Here is a 14775-nt window from a genome sequence, read left to right as displayed (position 1 = left end):
ACATACACTTCTAAGACCATAGCATATTGAGAAAGCTTTTGGTTTTATGTGTTTACATATCTAATTTTGAATTTTGATCTTCTTTCTAAAACCTCAATGTACTGACCTATCTTGTAATATTTACAATTTTCTGTTTGGGTGCTGGGAGTTCTCATTTGGATGATCCATGAAAAATTGTGATTATCTGTATTGGGGGAAGAAAAGTGTTGGGTGGTGGAATCAGACAGCCATGGGCTTGGGACACCGTGTGTTTGCTCTGTTTAGCTTCTTCACTAACTCATACCTTTGTTTTCTCAATTGTAAGATGAGGATAATAATATCTATCTGACAGGATTGTTTTGAGGATTAAAATAGTTTATATAAAGGGCCTCTAATACTGCGTGGCATGCAGTTAAGTCTTGAAATGGTCATGCTCTTCCCTTTTTGCAACACTGAAGTGCTTATAATAACTATCATTACCAATTTATTCTTCATTGCAACATCTTGAGAACATCAGAGGCAACTGGGTGAGCTTTTGATGAAATTTATCACATCTTTTATTTATTTAATAAGTATTTATTAATTCCAAACATGGTAAAGGGAGTCAGCCAAAGTAAAACCAATTTACCTGCTCTAGTCATTTCTTTAGTCTTGGAATTTAAGTGCCCTTGACTTTAAATTTTAAAAAATCCAATATTTTCTGAACATCCGGATTATCTTTGAAAGTCAACAATCCAAACATACGGAAGAAAAAAGCTAACAAAAGACTCAGTTGTCAATTGACTGATGTATTTTCTTTCTACCTTTCATGAACGTATATTTGCGTACAATACCAGGTACTTGTCCTGGTAGGAAATGGTTGCTGGCGTCCCTTTGAAATTCCATTGATGAGAGTTAGGGTGAACATATGCCCTCATTTTTCTCATGTAGGTTTGATTTATATTTATTGACGTGTAATTATTAATAAAACCTTCCTCTACTTTAAAAAGTGTTCCAGGAGATGATAAAAGTGTTTGGATGATGTATTACACGGTATTTTCTCAGGAAAAGTGGTTTTGTGGCTCCTTTTGAAAGATTCTGGGAAGTAGTCTCCTTGACCATTTCCTGTTGAGGGTCTGTGATTCCACTGCAAAGGCCTCTGGAACAGTGTGGCCAGGCTATTGAAGGAGTTGCCATGATGACTGGAACTTACAAGGCAGCTGAGGCCAGAAAGGTCAGATAATGAATGTCCAGTTTCATAGGATGCACTGGTGTTAACAGTTCCATGGCTAACTAGAGATCAGCCTTGTGAAAAATGACTTCCCATTTCTAAGCTATAATGAGAGCAAAATCGTGCAAAGATGGATGAGACTCTGCTCTGAGTAATCCTTGATGAAGCTGGTTTGAGAAATAAAACCATTTGTCTCTCCCATGCGACTGGCTCTTGTTATATCAAATAGCTATGTAATCATCTTAAACCAGAACGGACTGAAGGGGCTAAGGGACAGAAACTTCTGAATCTTATGTTTCTGTCATCCACAGCTGCTCCTCAATAACAAAGAAGCAAATGTTCCAACAAGCACTTTCTCATGACCACACTGGGCATTCAGGCATAACTTGAAGAAAAAAAATCCTTCCATGGATTTCTAAGCACTTGTGCACTCAAATTGGCTCAGCAATTCGCCTTGATCAAAAAAATCAGGAGGCAAGTGTTTGCCAGAAGCATGTTATTACTCTGAATAATTAACCTTGGAGCCCAGCTCACATCCAACCATTTGACTGTTTACCATTCAGATCCTTGGTGGTCTTAATGCCTGGCATATATCCCACCTTCTGTTGAGTTTGCCATGTTGATCATTCAATCAGTTATTATTAACACAATCTAAACAATTGAAGGGTTTGGGGGGAGAACATGATCTATTGGAGAAAACTCTGGATAAGGAGTCTGGCGACATTATTTTCTAGTTTGCTGTAGTTTGGTATCATTTTCACTGTAGCCTTGGGAAAGTCACCTTGCTTCCTTTTACCCCCCAACCCCCCTCCCACCCCCCCCACCCCGCACCCTGTCACCTGTAAATAGGGCTCAACTGACTTACAGAGTGCTATGGTCCAAAACACCAGCAGTTCCTTCCATACCCTGAACCCACCTAAGCACCAGATTGTACTCTTGAATTCTCTTCCCCTCATTCTTTATACAAAAATTAACAATATTTTAAGATGCAGCATAAATGTCAGCTTTGCCATGGGAAAATTCCCATGGTGCTGCTTCTCCCAGGTATTTCAAAGGGAAGGATATCTGCTTCCTCTGGGGTCATTAGCATGTTATCTTTACTTTTTTTGTGGCAACATCTGTGTTCTCATTTTCCATGTTTCACTGTCATTCTCAAGAGCAATGCCCCACCTGCAGCTCCATTTACCTGGTTGTCAGAGGCAGAAATTTGCTAGATTTTCTTGTGGTCCTATCCATTCTTCAGCTCTTTTCCCCAGTCCTTACTCTCAATGCAGTCATGATAGAGGTTCCTCATTCTTTAATTTTCTCTTGGACACTTCTGCGCCTCTCTAGCCCTAGCACTACTGGCAGGTTTGCTAAGTCTCTCTTAATTTTTCATGCTGAGCAGTTTTCTTCCCTAGGCCTTTCTAGGTCAACAATGCATCTGTGCTGATCTTCCTTTTAATTTTTTATTTTTTCTGGACCAACATTTTATTTATTTATTTATTTATTATCTTTTGTATTTTTAGGGCTGCACCCAAGGCCTATGGAGGTCCCTAGGTTAGGAGTCTAATTGGAGCTGTTGCTGCTGGTCTACACCACAGCCATAGCAAGGCCAGATCCGAGCCGCGTCTGTGACCTACACCACAGGTCATGGAAATGCCGGATCCTTAACCCACTGAGTGAGGCCAGGGGTCAAACCCACAACCTCTTGGTTCCCTAGTCAGATTTGTTTCTGCTGTGCCATGTTGGGAACTCCTGTTTTTTTTAAGATTTTATTGAAGTAGACTTGATTTGCAATGTAGTAATAATTTCTGCTCTACAAAAAGTGATTCATTTATCCATACCCCAGGGAACTCTACCCAATATTCTGTGATAATTTATATGGGAAAAGAATATAAGAAAGAATGATCTTTCTTGAAGACATTCTTAAATCTCAGCAGCTTACCCCTGCTTCATGTCTATTAGGGATGTTTGATTGCCTGTAGTCAAGGTGGGCTTCAGAGTGTGGGACAGCACAACACAAGGCCCCACACTTGGCTTAATGCTCTTTAGTCTCCACCTTGCACTTCTTAATAATTTTAAAACAAGGGGCTCTGAAATTTCATTTCACACTGGGCTGCAAAATTATGTAGCAGATTCTACCTTCGGTGTTGAATCCAGGCCCAGGAAAGAGCTTTCAGGGCCCACATGATTGGTGACAGCATCTCACAGCCAACAACCGGGTCAGAGTTTTCTGACCTCAACCTTGATCTTTTCTGCTTCTTTCTAGCCATCCTTCTCCAGCCATGCCTTTTGGTCTAGTTGGTGTCATTTATGCAACAACAATTCATCTCATGACTAGTGCATGCCAGAGATCGTAGCTGGGTACTGGGAATACACAAAAGAGGGGAGAGACCTGTTCTCGTAGAAAAGACAGACTATATACAGATGCTGGAGATACAACTTGAAAAGCGCAATAGTAAGAATTTAATATCTTATAAGACAGTTACACAAACACACACTCATATAGGGCTTCCATTTATGTAATTTTTCCAAAATAGAACTGTATTTTACAAATTATCCTCACATAGTACCTGTTTGCTTTTTGTATTTTTTTTTCTCCATAGCTGTGTAAGGATCTTTTCATTATTTGCTTTTCAAAAAATGGCACATTGTACATTCTCTTCCAAGTTTTCTTTCATTATTCTCCACTTCTTTTTTTTTTTTTTTTTTTTTTTTTTTTTTGGTCTTTTTGCCTTTTCTAGGGCTGTATCCCACGGCATATGGAGGTTCCCAGGCTAGGAGTCTAATCGGAGCTGTAGTCACTGGCCTGCACCAGAGCCACAGCAACGCGGGATCTGAGCCGCATCTGTGACCTACACCACAGCTCACAGCAACGCCAGATCCTAAACCCACTGGGCAGGGCAAGGGATGGAACCCGCAACCTCATGTTTCCTAGTCAGATTCATTAACCACTGAGCCACGACAGGAACTCCCTTCTCCACTTCTTACTTTTTCCTTCAATAATTCCTTGCGTAAATCTCTCCTAAATTAACAATTGATACAAACTTGGGATTATTTTAAGAATCCCCTTTTAATCACTTCTTTGTTTCTATCATTAGAATAGCTAACTTAAAGTTCATTTTTCATTCTACTGCTTTGGAAATGAATGTTCAGTAGTAGTTTTTTTCCAGCTTGTGCTATTTGCTTATTATTGTTAGATATTCAGTTCCACCCTTTATTCTTTCAATTAGGCAAACTAGCATATTATTTGAAAATTATGTTGTAAATGCTGGCTTTGCCTTACAATTTTGTTGTTGAAACATCTGTTTAGGGAGGAAGCATGTAAGTCATAAAATAATTCCATAAATAATGTTCTGTTGAAAACTGCCAGCTTGGCCTAACTCTAGGGCCACGTTTACAGATATTCTGTTTAACTAACTTCACCTGCGTTTGGTCTCCTTTCTCCTGTCACTTTCATCTTCCCAGTGGGATCTTAATCTTTCTTAATTCCCCCTTTCCTTCCTCTATGGCCCTACTGACTCTCTGGTTCTCTATGTGCATTCTCCAAGAATCACCTGCCCAAGTACCACCTGCCCTTGCCTTTCTTCCACAGCGAGGGGGAAATTAATAAATTGAGCTTGACTTTTTCCACTAGGTGTGCAAAGGATGGCAGTTTTCATTTACTTTGCATTTTAGGAATTAGATAGTTTTATTATTTCTTAGTCTCAATTATCTTGGGGAAAACTAATTTTGATGGGGTGCCTGGGGATGTATTAGGGAGCAGGATAAATCAGAGAGTTGGATCTCTTTGGGCTTGAAAACATCAAACAGTGGCAGGGAAGCCCAGAGACACTGCAAAATCTTATCCCCTTACTTTGCTCTCACACACTCTCTGTATGTTTAACATGCTAATTCCACTCCACTCTGTACCATGCCACAGATACATGCCTTCTTGTGGGAAACCATTCTTCCACAGTTTCATCAGGCCTCCTCTTAAACTTCGCTCTTTCAAGTAGCTGTCCAGGATGTTCTAGACAAGTCAGACTCACCCTACACTCTCTTCAAGCATCCAGCACTTTTCCTTTGTAAACACCATCACAGATTGTCCCTGCTGATTTATTTGAGGGAATACTTGTTTACTGTCTGGCTCGCTACTGGGCTACATGTTCCTTGAAGGCAGGGCCTGTCATACAGAACAAAACCTATAAGGTCATATGTAAGAACAGTGATGTGTCAGAGGGCCTTCTGCAGTGATGGAAACGTTCTGTCTCTGTAATGTTCATTAAGGTACCCAAAGCCCACATGTGTCTATTAAGTATTTGAAATGTGGTCTGTGACTAAGGAATAGAGGCTTTTTAAAATTATTATTACATTTTTTTCCTTTCTTTTTTGGCCACACCCGTGGCATATGGAAGAAGTTCCTGGCCAGGGATTGAATCCAAGCCACAGCTGCGACCTACGCCATAGCTGTGGCAATGCTGGATCTTTAACACATATGCTGGGGATCACACTTGCATTGCATGAGACAATGCTGGATTTTTAACTTGCTGCGCCCCAGTGGGAATTCCAGGAGTAGAGTTTAAACTTAATTCTCATTTTTTAAAATTTAAGTTTGGAGAGCCCCATGTGACTTGCATATGGGACAACACTGACTGTGAACTAGGCTGTTGGGTGTGTGGCTAGATCAACATCAATACTAAGGAAGGGAGTGATTGGGTGTGGGAGTCAAGGAGAGTCAAAGTCATCACAGGTAATATTTTTGCTTTTTTCATATTCAACATACACACTCGCCCACACACATTCACACACCTGTGTGCTCCACTGACTGGATTGGCCTGAATGCAGGAGGAGGATGTTTGCAGGTCCCCAAATTGGCTCTGATGTCTTCTTTGGCACTGAATGAAAACCTACTGCAGTTGAACTGGGCTTGCTCATCCTAGCCCCATTTCACCCTTGCACTTGGTCCTGCCTTCCTCTGGGCGCAAGGAGGCCGTCACCAGTCCAAGTATGTTGGTGTGGTCCCCTGACTCACCAGGAAGCAGCAAATCCTCCCTGGGCGAGTTCCCTGAGTTGGGAGGATATCCTGAACATGCTATAACCTGAACAAGCACATGTTTATCTTGTAACATAAAAGCTCTCTGTTGGCCATAGGCAGTTTTTAATCCAGGACTCTCTTTAAGCTTGACTCAGTAGGTGGTATAAATAAAGAAACAAATTCACCCTCTCCATTCCTGTAACCCATGTTGACTGCACATGTCCCAACTGGAGGATGGTTTTTGCTTTTCCAAGGGGTATGTTTCCAATGGTACGTTGATTGTGTCTGTCAAAGAATCTCTTGCCTTGGATGACATTAGGAGGTCACAACCCAGTCGGCTTAGCTCCCTACTTAGAGGAGCTAAGTTGAAAAGAACTGGGTTAGAAAGTTCCCACTTTTTTTGTTTTTGTTTTTTTTTTTTTTTTGCTTTTTAGGGCCACACCCACCACATATGGGAGTTCCCAGTTGAGGGGTTGAATTAGAGCTACAGCTGCTGGCCTGTGCCACAACCACAGCAACGTAGTATCCATGCCAAATCTGCGACCTACACCACAGCTCATAGCAGTGTTGGATCATTAACCCACTGAATGTGGCCAGGGACCGAACCTGCATCCTCATGGATATTAGTTGGGTTCATAACCTGCTGAGAGACAATGGAAACTCCCAGAAAGATACCACTCTTAAAGGCTGTGTTAGCAGCACAGTCTCAGAACATACCTGCAGGTAAAGAAAGTGAAAATTAGACTCTCAAATATGCCTTTTCAGCCAATGAAATGCACTCTCCAGGCGACCTGTGTGAGAAGAATCTTTCTGACCCTATTAGAGCCAACACAGATATTTCAATAGCTTTTCAAATATCTGCTTTTCAGGTTCCTCTGTTGCTGATTCAATCTGGGGGCTTAAGTAGTTGGGACATTACAGCTGCATTATTTTTAGGAGATCTGCCCTTTTTCTGGCTGGTCTAAGTTATTCAAGGGATGTTTAATTTATTTGGTCAGAGGTAAAAAACAATTCTAGGAGATGAAATGCTTATATTATTTTTGGTTTTGATAATATTGTGGAATAAAGTAATTGGTTAAATAAAGATATTGTATAGCACAGGGAAATATAGCCATTATTTTGTAATAACTTTAAATCGAGTATAATATTAAAAAATTGAATCACTCTGTTGCACACCTGAAAGTAATATAAATAAATCAACTATGCTTCAGTAAAAATAAAAGTAAAATTAAAAAAGAAAAAGTAATTTCTATATGCTGTTTTATTCCACTGAATTTCTGTACCATTTAAAATTTCTCAAATTCCTTGCAAAGGGGCCCTGAAATAAACATATATGTCTATGGGACTTTGTTGTACAAGAAGAATGGCATTTTACCTTTGAAGAAAAATATTAGATTGCTCTGAATATTTTGGGGGAAAATTAGTTATCTGAAAAAAATGCCCCACACCACAGGCAAAAATAATCTAAATTGAGCTCAATATAATCTTTAAAAAATAAGTAAGCAAACAGCAATAAGTAAAATAAGCAATAAGCAATAAGCAAAAATAAGTAAGCAAACTTTCTGTTTGGAAGAAAAAAAAATAGATTTTCACTTTAAATAATATTTAGCAGGAAAGGCTTTCCTAATAGAAATGTAAAAATCTAATTTTACAAGAAAAAGAAAGATTTTGTCACACAGAAACTCAAAAATATTTACATGAGGAAGAACATCATAAATAAAATATGCAAGTGGCTGGGATATTTTTAACAGTAACAAAAAGCACAAAGATTAATATTCAAAATAAAGAATTCCTATATATTAAAAAAGGTGAACAGATAAATAAAAATTAAGCAAATAGATGGATAAAAATGAGGCAACACCTTGGGCAGACAATTCACAGTTGATGGAATATAAATAGCAGATAAACAGCTGAAAATAAAAGCTCAATCCTGCTAATACTCAAACAAATGGAACTTAGTGTCATACTTATTTTACTAGCATAATCCTTTAAAACAATATACAGTACTCATGAGGGTGCAGAAAATGTATGCTCTGATGGTGCTTCTGGAAATCTTAATTGATGCAACCTATTTGGACAGGAAGTCAACTTTATCCATTAAAATTCTAATGCACTTTCCCTTTTTTCCCCAATCATTCTATTCTAATGATTCATCCTACAGAAATTCTTGCTCATATATGAACAGATGTACATATAAGGTTATCCACTGAGGTGAAAAATTTGAACCAAGAAAAGTACTATAAGTAGGATCATGGTATAATAAAATTAAGGTGCTTATAGAAATGAAAGAAATTTCCTGTTGTGGCTCAGTGGATTAAGAACCCAGCAAAGTGTTCATGAGGATGCAGGTTCCATCCCTGACCTTGCTCAGTGGGTTAAGGATCCAGTGTTGCCCTGAGTGTGGTGTAGGCTTCAGCTGCAGCTCTGATTCAACCCGGGCCAGGGAACTTCCATATGCTACAGGTGCGGCTGTAGAAAGAAAAAGAAAAAAAAAAAAAAAAAAAAAGTAAGAAATGGCAGAAAGAGGTTTTCTGCCTATTTCAGTTTCTCTTTCATTCCTTTCTACCATTTGCTTTCTATCTTAATCTCTTGGATTCTTATAGAAATTCTAATACAGCTCAGTAGGCATTGTGACATATACTGTCAATAATATTTAAAATAGAATCAATTTTATTTTTCATTTATGGATGCAAAGGCTCTAAGCTGAGGATCAGGTTAAGGGTAAGACAATTGCAAAAATGAAAACCAAGGCAGGGTAATTATCCAGTGAGATGATTGAGCTCCCCCAAAATAATACAATCTGTTTTCTGTACTAAGAGTCCAGCTCAGGAAGAGGGACCTGAGAGAATCTGTAACCCACCAAATCACAATCTTGAATTTGACTTAGTCATTAGAACTAATGACTAAGAATGAAAAGAGGTTGTTTTAAATGGGAAAGGGGCTGAATTACCACTAATTGTTGAGTAAGGAGAGTTTGATTTTTGTTTGGATTTTGCCTTCAGCAAAACTTGGGGTCTAGGGCTGGGTTCAGTTTTAGAAAAATAATGTTGCATTCCAGCATGTTCAGGATCTATCTTGGGAGGGTGACTACAAGGCCAGGAAGAACATCTATGTAGCGGCCGCTTGAGTCATTCCAGACTTTGTCATCATAGTACTGAGACTTCTCATGTTCTCAGCCCAGAGTCCCCCCAGGCATTGAGGCTGCTGGTTACAGCAGGTAGGATCATGCGGATAGGCAAGGCAGGTGATCCTTTATACACCTCTGGCCATGAAACCTGAAGAGGAAAGAGCAAATCTGTGCTTGGCCATGTGTAACTGCAGTTTAATAATTTTATCCAATATAATAAAATTTAAAAATTTTATCCAGTATGATAGAAAGTATGAGGTCACTTTTGCCTTGTGACCTCACACTTCATCTGACACAATATCCTGACTCCTCCAAAGAAGAATCAGCTGTATTACCAGTAACTCTGCTCTTCAGTGATAGTTCTCTTATTCTCATGTAGGTTCCACTTTTATATTATTATTGTCAGAAGGTGAAGGTCATGATGTCTGAGCCACAGAGAAAGATTAAGGCTACTTGATCAAAGTCCCATGGCGTTCTATCTCCACTGGTAGTTGCAATTCTGTAAATAATCTCATACTTCTGCAGCTCCGTCTGTTTCTTTTGACTCAAACAGTTGTCTCCTTTCACTTCTTTACATACCTTGGCACATGTCTTCCCTGCTTTTCAACAGATGCCTTCTTCTGAACAATCCTGCCAACTCAATTACAGTGTATCTGTGTTGTTATTAAAATTCTTGACCCTTACATTCAGAATAAATGAAGAAATAGGTTTCGTTGGTTGAAGGTAGCAACAAGGAATAAAGCTCTTGGAAATAGTGGGCTTCCCACTTTTACCAGGCTTGTTCTTTCCATGATACTCCCCTTCCTTTCCTCTGGGCTTATGTAAACATCAGGCTTGTGGTGATCTAAAGGCAGAACTGGAAAAAAAAGCAAACGGAGGGAGTTCCCGTTGTAACTCAGTGGTTAACGAATCCGACTAGGAACCATGAGATTTCAGGTTTGATCCCTGGCCTCGCTCAGTGGGTTAAGGATCTGTCCTTGCCATGAGCTCCGGTGTAGGTCGCAGATACGGCTCGGATCCTGCATTGCTGTGGCTCTGGCATAGGCTGGCAGCTACAGCTCTGATTCGACCCCTAGTCTAGGAACCTCCATGTGCCATGGGTGTGGCCCTAGAAAAGATAAAAGGAAGAAAGATGAAAAAAAAAGCAAACAGGAATGGAACTTTACAATCAAGGTGATTTATGGGATCACAGAATTATACGAATCAATGCCAGAAAAGACCCTCAAATTTACCTGGTCCAACTCTCACATTTTCAGTTGAACAAATTAAATAATTTAGGTGATTTTTGATATTCAAGTGGAATCAACTGAATTCACTTCTGGAAAGTTCAAATAAGATATATGCGGTGTAATCAACAATAAAATAAGCCTCCGAACTAGAATTTGAAATGAAAGCAGGGCATAATGCTTCTTTGCATACTATTTTAATGCAAAATAACAAATTAATTATGCAAAATAATAGTGTTATTTTAATTTCATAAAGCTGATTTATGATTATCCAAGCATTTTGGTACAAATACTCATTTAATATTCATGACAATTTTGTGAAGTCTGAATTATTATTCCTATTTTGCAGTTTAATAGGTGCATGGAGGTTAACTGCTTTTCACATTAACACAGAGCTCTTAATTGCTAAAACAAGAACTCAAAATATGAGTCACATCACTCTTAAGAGTAGCCCCAACCTGAGGAATAAAATAAAAACACTTCTACTTCATACTGATGATCCATCATCTAATCTTTCAGAGGAATTAAATCAGTAGCTCTCTTTCCTGCTTTGTTGAGACTCATTTCAGAGTCCACCTGCCCTCATTACATCTGTGATCCTAGTTATTAAGGAGACGAGAGAGGATCATGGTACATCATGTTTCCTTCCTTACAGCTTCACATGTCAAAAATGACAACACAAGCTGAGAATGAAGTCAGTATATTTTTTTCAAAAATAAAAGTCTCTCTTACTGGCATTTTTACTTATAGTAATTACACCTGAATCAAGTTTGACTGTCAGTTCGTCAATACAGAATTTATTATGCACTGGATAAGGGAAAATGTAAATAAAACATAAATTGTTTTCTGTATAATTATAAGCAATTGATCAGGCTTCAGGCTCCTTATCTAGCATCCAGCAATATCTAGGTCCTTTCTTTTCTTTTTTTTTTTTTTCCCTCTTGGAGTATTCCTATAATCTATTTTTCTCATGCTGGAATGATTCAATTTTGCACATATTTTTGCCCATGATATTTCCAGGATAATGCCAACCATTTATGTTACAAACAACAACAAAAAATGCTTCTTTCCATGGAATTTTATAGCTCGTTCCCTGCAGAAATTAAATTCTGCAAAATTGGAAACTTAAGGCTGATTTGTCTTGGTTTATAGTTTTATGGATGCAGAGCCAGGAGAGATCACGGAGGCTGTCCAGTTGCACTGTTTTATGCTGTAGTGGATGGAAGGAAGATTCTGAGGGATTAACTGAGAAAGCCTGGGTTTTCCTGGTAATTTCCTTGTGAAATAATGATATTTGGTGGTAGAACTGAGTCTACAATACGTTTCCACAGATCTAAATCTTGTGGTTTTCCCACAATACCTCACTGCCTCTTGTTCCAAGTTGTAATTTTTTCTCCACTCCTGGTCTGCTGTGCTATTGGAAACAGGTTCATCTTTCTCTGCCCCTCTCTCATCTATGAATTCTCTCATATGATTTCTCTTTGTAAGAGTATCAATTAAATTTTCCCTCCATCTCCCTCTCTCCATCCCTCCTTTCTTCCCTCCTTCCTTCCTTCTTTCCTTCCTCCCTCCCTCCCTTCTTGCTCTTTCTTTCTTCTCTCTCTCTCCACACACACACACACACACACACACACACACACACACACACATGCACACCAACTCTATCCACTTCCAGTTATGATGTTTTCTTCATGAGGGTAGAGATAAAGAACAAGAACACATAGAATACTCTTCACAGGTATTTGTGCTTTATAATATGACATGTTATTTTCTTATTTATGCTCATTGTCTTGAGGATTTATAGCAGTAATATTTAACAACAGGAAGTCTGGAAATTTCTTTTTTTCTTTCTCTTTTTAGGTCCACACCCACGGCATATGGAAATTCCCAGGCTAGGGGTCGAATTGGAGCTACAGCTGTGGACTTATGCCACAGCCATAGCAACACGGGATCTGAGCAGCGTCTATGACCTACACCGCAGCTCACAGGGCAAGTGGGATCCCCGACCCACCGAGAGAGGCCAGGGATCAAACCCAGATCCTCATGGATACTATGCTGATTTGTTTTAGCTGTGCTACAATGGGAACATCTGGAAATTTCTTAATACTATATAGTATAATATTCCTATGTTCTTTTACATGGAAACAAAAAATGTTTAAGAGATTTGATACTGTTTCAAACAATCAAAACTTTTCTGAGTTCTAAGCTAAAGGATTTGGAAGTGTTATATAAGAATTATCATATTTAAACATTTCCAAAGTGACCATTTCACTTTAAAAATTGTAAATTTCCTTTTGGATATTTTGTTTATGTTCTGTTGCCAACATATAATTGATGCTCTTTGATGATGTCATATTTTTGTCAGACCTCACATTCAGTACTTATCGGTTTCCCATCACCTAGAATTATTACTTTTTTATTATTGAAATAAGATCTATTCCTTTAAAAAAGAGTCTATTTTATTTAGTTAAGTGTCCAGCACAGCAGCATTAAACACCACCACTTTTGCATATAATATGCATTTAGAATCATAGTGATAATTGAAAAAATTACTGACTACAATCAGATCTTTTCACCAATACCAAACTATGAGAAATCACTTCTTTATAATATTAGTTCAATTCTGAAATCTGAGAACATTTCCACAGAACAATATAAAGCTTTATCTTAAGTAAGAGAATTTCTCAATTTCCCTGATAGGTTATCACTAAAACTCTTCAGATTTCTCCCCCTGCCTTCCCTAACTTCCTGTGGTAGAAGACTCAAGGTCATTTAACTTGTCTTGCTCTATGAGCAAATTAAATGGAGAGCATGACTTTGCTCTAGTGCTTCACCTAACTCTTGTGTGTTCCTTTTCCTGTGAACAAGTGAGAGAATACATAGGCTACCCAGGAATCCATGCAAAGCCCCTCACTCCCCACCCCCACCAAATAAAGGAATTGATTCCTTTTGATGCTCAAAAATAAAGAGAAGTTTTCTGTATACAACTTAACCTTCAATGAGTGTCTGTAAATTTAAATTTGTGTACTATAGTTTATTTGACAACACATTAAGATTAAATACATTTGCTTGAGGGAACTTTGTTATTGTAAGTTATAGAACCCCAATTCTGCTTCTACTTTCTGGAAGAGATAAAGAATTGGTATTATTTCTTCCTTAGATAACTTGGTAGAATTCACCAGTAAAACAAATTGGAGCAGGTGCTTTGTCTTTAGAACTGTTTTTAAGTTATTGATTCAATACCTTTAATAGATGTAGGACTATTTAGATTATTTATTTCTCCTTTTGTGACTTGGTAGTTTGTGCCTTTCAAGAAATTGGTCTATTTCACATAAGTTGTCAAATATGTGAGCATCTGGTTGATTGTAGTATTCCCTTTTTCTTTTTTTAATTGCCCTTGGGATTAGTAGTGATGACCCCTCTTTCATTTCTGATGTTGGAAATTTTGTTAGCTCTTTTTCTTGGTTAGCTTGGTGAGAAATTTTCACTTTTTTTGATCTCTTTAAGTAACCAGGCTTTGCAATTTTATTAATTTCTGTTATTATTTTTTATTTCATTTTTTCTTCCTTCCATTGTAATGCAGTCTTTTCTCTAGTGTTCTAGGCTAGAATCTAAGGTATCGATTTTAGTTCTTTCTCCTTTCCTAATTTATATACTAAATGCTATAAATTTCCCTCTGAGCCCAGCTTTCATTGCATTCCTTAAATTTTGGTGAGTTGTCTTTTCATTTTCATTTAGCTGAAGTATTTCTAAATTTCTCTTGAGAGGTCTTTGACCCACATGTTATTTATAAATGTTGTTAATCTAAACAGTTGTGGGATTTTCCAGCTAGCTTTCTGTTATTGATTTCTATTTGGTTCTAAGAACATTCTTCATGTGATTTCTATTTTAAAAAATTTGTTAAGTTGTATATTATTGACTAAAATATGGTTTGTCTTGGTGAATGTTCTTGTGAGTCTGAGAAAAATGTGTGCTCTGCTCTTTTTGAATTAAGTATTCTATAAATGTCTATTAGTGTCAGTTGACTGATAATGCTGTTGAAGATCATCTATATATTTACTGATTTTCTGCCTGCTTGATCTATCCATTCCATTACTGAAAGTTAAGTGGATCTAGCCATTTTTCCTTGCAGTTCCATCTGTTTTGGCCCCAATTCTTTTGATACTTACATATTTTTAGGTGCCTTCAGATTTAAGATTGTTATATCTTCTTAGAAAAAGCAACCCTTTTATCA

General features: G+C 38.0%; 1 protein-coding gene across 8 annotated transcripts in view; it reads left to right on the top strand.

Annotated features, from left to right (window-relative positions):
• Nucleotides 1-14775, top strand: part of LOC106504493 (uncharacterized) — a 759489-nt gene that overhangs the window by 336879 nt on the left and 407835 nt on the right. The window lies entirely within an intron of this gene.

Source organism: Sus scrofa, chromosome 7 (genome assembly GCF_054392235.1).
Source record: "Sus scrofa isolate SSC_HxYL_T2T_F1_AM1 chromosome 7, Sscrofa_HxYL_maternal_Yorkshire_Landrace_v2.0, whole genome shotgun sequence".
In the NCBI taxonomy this organism is placed as follows: domain Eukaryota; kingdom Metazoa; phylum Chordata; class Mammalia; order Artiodactyla; family Suidae; genus Sus; species Sus scrofa.
The sequence above is the reverse complement of the archived record's forward strand: the minus strand, read 5'-3'. Positions and strand labels throughout refer to the sequence as shown.